We start from the raw sequence: 7,136 nt of genomic DNA, 5'->3' as shown, positions 1-7,136 counted from the left end.
CGGTTTGTTTAGTTTTGTCCAGGTTTGTTTTGGGATTTTATTCTGGTTTGTTTTTGTTTGTTTTGTTATTCAAACCATTTCACCATTAGTCTAATGCAAAATCCGGTCTTTTATTATTTCCAGTCATCTTTTTGTTTAGTTCTTTTATCATTTTTGTTCAGCGCCAATGCTAGTGACATGACATGTGCACACAGTTTGGGCCTAATCTTAAAAGTTAATCATAAAACCATTGAGAGGTGATCGGAACATTTAAAAGAAATAAGGGCGGTTTGAGATTATTCGGAGCTCGAGTCATGTGGAACTGGGGCAAGTAAAACATAAAGAAAACCGTTAAAAGTAGGATTCGCCAAATTGACATAAGGGTCGAGAGTGAGAGTGTTGCCCAACGGTATTTTAGAGATGACAAATGAAAAAGCAAATGTGTGAATATAATTGTCAAGTCCAGCACCATCAGAAGAGGCTACAAATCTTTGTTTAATTGTGTTGTTTTCATTTGGCATGTTTTGAAGAATGGAATGACGAAGACATTTTATTCCGCTACCTAAACACTTCATCCTTCGTTACCCCTTTTGAGCTTTATTTATTTTCTTTCATACCCCTCGTTCGGAATCAGTAGCGAAGGTTAGAAACCCAAACGTGGAAGAAAAAGAAAAAAAAAAGAAAAGAAAGCAACAAAAACAACAACAACAAAAAAAAAAGAAGAAAAAAAGAAGAAAAGAAAAGAAAAGAAAAATGATAACAAAAACAAAAGAAAGTCAGAAGAAAACAGAGGAATTGGGAACTACGTTTGACCTGATTACTCAAAGAGGATACGTAGGCGCTTCACGACTCGGTCATAGTGTGCATAGTGTGCATAGTGTAACATAGTGTAAAAAATAAAAATTCCCAAGCAAGAAACTGGGGCAGAAGTTGTGCTTGATGTAAAGAAAGCCGGTTCCGAAGGTTGTAAATTTTGAACCCAAATTGATTCGTTTTTGAGCCGCTAATACCCTTTCTTTCTAGCCCTATCCAAAACCTCACGTTACGGTCCAAAGAAAGACTTTCTGACCAGTCTTTGAAATATGCCAAGTCATACAAACGGAAGTCGGGGATAGCACCCCGATTCCCAACAGATAAAAGGATCATGGATTGGAAATGAATTGATAGCCGAAAAGAATCCCTAACAGAGAGAGTCATATCGGAAACACTCCAAATCCCTAGCTGGAAAGTGATACAAATGAGAGAGTCTTATCGGTGAAAATCTTCACGGACACCATAAGGCGATGAAAGTTGAGAGAAAAACCAAAATGAGAGAGGCTTGACAGTGAAAACCCTTAGGGCACTACAATTCGAATAAGATTAAGAATCAGATGGGGAATCGCCAAATGAAGATCTTGAAAGACGATTGACGGCAGAGGATAGGCCACATATGCATGCCATGACCATTAGAGTCGGTATCTGCGTTTGATAGGTTTTTATTTATAGTTTCTCTTGTTAAAGAGTCATCTTTTTCCTTTTTCTTTTATTCGGTTCCCTTTTTGTTTATCTTTCTCCTTTCATAGAAAAATTCCCCAGTTGAGTCTGTTTGGTCAGAACAAGTGAGAAATGACTTCAAAATCTGCCATCAGCTTTCCAATTATGCAAGACCAGATCCGATTAGAACATCCAAATGGTCTAAGTCATGAAGGAACAAGCGCGAGGCCAGTGTCAAGAAAGATATCCCCCGCAAAAGGAGATTAACAAAAGGATGGATGAGTGTCAAGAAGGATATCCCCGCCAAAATCAAAGGTTATAGACCTCAAGGCCAAGGCCCGTGGACAAATCAAGAAAGAACAATGCGGAAAGCAATGGGCATGATTGAGAAATTCATATGTGACTAAAAGGTCGTGGAAATGCCAGTTTCCGAGCTATGCCACAAAATAAGAGGGATATCCCCAGCAGAAAAGGTTGTTTTCAGTGACACGAATGAACAAAGAATGTGGTTTATCAGCAAAACATTGCAAAATCCTCAAGGGGAATCAGCTATCATGGAAAAGATACCTGGTCAGAGGGGAAAACAACGTTGAGAGGTTGGTGAATAAGGAATCGACAATAAGGTCGGAAGTTATCACCCAAGTTTCAAGATAGCCGAACGACGCAAAGCAGGGCAAGTCGTTCTAAGACCAGCAAGAATATCATCCCCAACAAATAATATCATCCCAAGCAAGTTTTGATAGTGTAATAGGAACGCAGAGCAGGGAAGGAGAAAGGGAAAAGTCATCCCCAGTAGGAGTATCACAACCAACCACCACGTTTTAAACTAACAAATTTTGTTTGATTTGAAACAGGTAAAGGAAATGGCATTGATGACGGAAATGCATGCCACAAGGAAGATTATCAAACTGAGGCAGGAAATTTTCCTTTTATTTAGAAAATTTTCTAGAAGTCAGATACCCATTTGGGGAAGAATAAAGATAGCACCAATCTAAAGGGAAGTGGTCTTTGAACCAGTGTTACCCCCAGCATAACAAGTTTTAATGAAGGAAGTTGTTCCCCAGCGGACAGAACAAAAGGATGAAACTTGTGCTCGGAAAAAGCAAAAGGCCAGTGTCATTCCCAGCAGCCTTCAGAAGAGTGAAGCACTAGTTTGGAAGGAATCAAAATCCCCCAGCAGTGTTATCATCGACAGCGTTACCCCCAGCTGATAACATTTTATCCCCAGCAATGTTGAGAAAGAAAAGTTTTGAAGGAAGTAGTTTTGGAAAAAAGGGGAAGAAAGGAGATTCCCCAATAATATTATCCCCCAACAGGTAAGTAAATAATTCCCCAGCAGTGTTATCCCCAGCAGTCTTGGGGAAAGACAACACGAGCTTTTAAAGGAGAAAGCCATCCCGAGTAAGGCCACAAATCGGCCACCATTTTTAAAACTGATAAAATTTTCTTTGCTTGAGAGTTGAAACAAGAACAAAGCAGTGCAAGGGAAAAAGAAAAGAAAAGAAGAAGTTACAAAGGTAAGTTTCTCAAACCTTTGATCTTTACATTTTCCTCCTAGGATAAAAGTCCTAGTCTGATGGATTTCCCTCCCGATACAATCTTAGTCCGATGAAATTTTCTCTTGAGATATCAAATCTTAGTCCGATGAATCTTTCTCCATCGCTCGAAAGGAGCTCAATTTATTTTTAAAGTATTAGAGTTGAAGTCAGGAGCCCGCCTGGAGAATGGAGGTGTTAAAATTTAAGAAATGGTTAAAGTCAGGAGCCCGCCTGGAGAATGGAGGTGTTAATATTTAAGAAAGTTGTTGAGGTCAGGAGCCCACCTGAAGAACAGAATGGTGATTTAAATTTCAAGTTTTTGAAAGCTGGGAGCCCGCCCATATAACAGGGGAATACATTTCAGTCTTTACATTTAAGTTGAAGAAATTGGGTTCATCCGCCCTCGAATAGGATATTTTGGGTTCATCTGCCCTCGAATAGGATATTTTGGGTTCATCCGCCCTCGAATAGGATATTTTGGGTTCATCCGCCCTCGAATAGGATATTTTGGGTTCATCCGCCCTCGAATAGGATATTTTGGGGTTTATCCGCCCTCGAATAGGATATTTTGGGTTAGTCCGCCCTCGAATAGGATATTTTGGGTTCATCCGCCCTCGAATGGGATATTTTGGGTTCATCCGCCCTTGAATAGGATATTTTGGGTTCATCCGCCCTCGAATAGGATATTTTGGGTTCATCCGCCCTCGAATAGGATATTTTGGGTTCATCCGCCCTCAAATAGAATATTTTGGGTTCATCTGCCCTCGAATAGGATATTTTGGGTTCATCCGCCCTCGAATAGGATATTTTGGGTTCATCCGCTCTCGAATAGGATATTTTGGGTTCATCCGCCCTCGAATAGGATATTTTGGGTTCATCCGCCCTCGAATAGGATATTTCGGGTTCATCCGCCCTTGAATAGGATATTGAATTTAATCCTTTCTCCAAAGGACGTTTAATTTATTTCGACCCGAGTGGTCCTGCTTGTATGAACATTGCCAAAATATATGTTTCATAAATAAGGATAGTGGGATTTAATTTAAATAAGGAGAGTTTGGCTATAAATAGAGGGGCTGGAGACAAATAAAAGGGGCTGGGTATTGAAAAGAGAGGGGATTCCGAAAATATTCTGGAAATATGAGATTTTCTGAATACTAAGAGAGATTTGAGGATTTTTCGGAACAAAAAAAAACATTCTGGAAATTTAAAGAGAGAGTAGTATACACCGGATATACAATCTAAATACATAAGATATACGGATTCAGAAATAAAGGGTTAAACATTAACTAGTCTTTCAATCAGAAAAGATTCCCTTTGCTTCTGCCCGTTGATTGTTGTTGGTATTTCTGGATTTTCATTTGGTTTGTTCCTTGAGTTTGGTTGGTTATTTGCTACTACTTCACTGGTTGTTGCTGGATTTCTGCTCGATTTTTAAAATCTGTTGCTGGGTGTTGCTGTTGTTGTATGCTACTGCATTTCTGCTGATCTTCCTTTTCTTTTGCTTCCAATATCAGGTACACAACTGACACGCTGGTTACTGTAAACTGAAACATGAAGCATGAATATGAAATGAAGAGTTGAAGTTCTGAATTTATCTTAATTATATTCTGAATTTTATTTGTATATATACATTATTTAGCTTACTCTAATCAGAATCATGTAGTTGTTTAATATATATAGTGGAACATCTGAAGGTAGTTTAGCGGACGAACTATCTATGTATTGCCTAAAAATAAATAAATGGTGTAGTAACTCTGTCTAGTTAATTCGTTATTGTTGGATGATTATCATGTCTCAAAAAGCATGTTAGCTGATTTAGACTATTTTTAAACATTCAACATTTAGTTCATTAAACGAATAGATCATTTCGGAACTTGTAGGAATATTATTTAGCTAAATACTATTGGTTAATTTCAGCATGTAAAACGGTTTAGGATTAAAATTAGATTGCCAAGTTTTTTTTTTAATTTGACAAACTGTGAGCATGCCTAGTATAATGTAATTAGGTAGTAACATGTGAATGAGATGGCCCGGGTCCAGTTTGTACCATACACATTGGGTCTGGGCCTGCATTGGCAACGGACTGCCCTGCTTGCATCATTTTCAGATTTTACGAATCATATTCGGAACCCAACTATAACAACTCGTAAGCATGTAAATAAATTAGGATCTTTTCTCTTTCATTTTGTAGAGACAAATTTAATAGAAAAAATGTAGGCACTTTAGGATTATCCTGTTAAAATAAATGAGATGAGCCTCACCCAATAAAACGTATAAGTTGTGGGGCCCTCAATAAAAGGTTAATAATTGTATAGACTTCGGGATCGGTCGTTTAGCAAATTTCACGACCTTACCCAAAAAATAATGATATGCTAGTCGCTTTAGGCGCGCCTTTAACAATTTATTTTCTTAAACTCGGGTGCACATTTATGTGACCCAAATCCAAATCTCAACAGAGTCGAAATATGTCGATAACCACGGGTACATTGATGTGACGTGGTTCGAGATATATTTTCACGATGTTACAATTCTCGATAAAAATAATAATAATGATAAAAGCGGTTAAAAGTCAAAATTCGCACATATGTTCAACATGTATTATATCAGATAATCAAGCCGAATATAACAGTTGAGCGACCGTGCTAGAACCACGGAACTCGGGAATGCCTAACACCTTCTCCCGGGTTAACAGAATTCCTTATCCGGATTTCTGGTGCGCAGACTGTTAAACAGAGTCATTCTTTTCCTCGATTCGGGATTCAACCGGTGACTTGGGACACCATAAATCTCCCAAGTGGCGACCCTTAAATAAATAAGTAAATCCCGTTTCGATTGTCCTTTAATTGGAAAAAACTCCCTTCCGCGCCCCTTTTGGACGGCGCGGGCGAAAAAGGAGGTGTGACACTATACTCCAGCCATCTTTCATATTTTCTTAATTTATCACCTTTTAAACTATAAAAATGTCTAGAGAGTTTACGTATGTTATTGCATTCTACTTCTACTAGTGACTTTTACATGAAATTTAAAAAAATTACCGAAAATTAACCGAATCGTACCAATACTGAACAGAAACTGACATGATTGAGACTGTTTTGAAAAGTTTAATTTTAATTATACATAATAGAATAATCGAAAAAATTAATATGGTCTAAATGTTATAAAATAACCGGTCGAACCTAACCGTTGACGCCCCTGAGCTTGGACAACTCAACTAAATTGGAAAGAAAGGGTCGAGCTTGGAGCAATTTTGACGAGGAATGTCAAATTTTATAGCTTCACCCGAATCTAGAACTTTTGATATGGAATAAAAATATAAAAAAATATATTAAAATCTTAATAATTATTTTTATTAGATTTTAACTCATAATAGTACAATAAGTTCAGTAGAAAGTTAAACTTATTAAATTTAAATATTGAATCCGCTATTGACGGCAAATATGAAGTTTCATTAATTAAATCAAAAGGCAGTATCTAACAAGAACGCGATATGGTCGGAAGCACTAAGAGAAAAGCTTGCTCTACTTGTAGTGCTCATTTCCAGCTAGTACACAACCATAGACTACGTGTCGACTTAGAATTCTTTAAATTGACCAATAAGTCCACCTCCAAATTAGCACTCACAAGTTCACAAATTTCCGATAGCTAGGTCGATCTTAAATTATAATGTGCGTAGTCATGATTAGAAGTGACGAACGGGCGGGTCGGATCGACAACAGGTAAAAAGAAAAAACGGCTAAATTATCTTATGCGATCTATATTTAATAAAGATAAAAATGAATTAACCGGCGGATAATATGTGTAACCATATTATCTATGAGTTCTTGCATATGATCACTTTTGGGAGAATCCATAGTCTCCCTAATTTGAGGAACCCCCAATTTAAGGATTTATAAATGTAAAAGTTAGACTCATTGGTTGTCCATTTTCTAAATGGATAATATAGTTTTTATCCATATTTGACCCGTTTTTAAAAAGTTATTCAATCTATTTTTTGGTGGATAATATATATGAGTGGTTAACTGTTCTCTTTTAACCATTTTGCCACCGCTAGTCATGATTTTGGCCAGTTATATTTTAAATGACGATTAGCAAGTTAATGCCACCAAATATTGATTATGAATTTAAGTTATATATATAATGGTATAA

The sequence above is a fragment of the Nicotiana sylvestris genome, chromosome 5 (assembly GCF_000393655.2).
Source record: "Nicotiana sylvestris chromosome 5, ASM39365v2, whole genome shotgun sequence".
Lineage (NCBI taxonomy): Eukaryota > Viridiplantae > Streptophyta > Magnoliopsida > Solanales > Solanaceae > Nicotiana > Nicotiana sylvestris.
Note: the sequence above shows the minus strand (reverse complement) of the source record.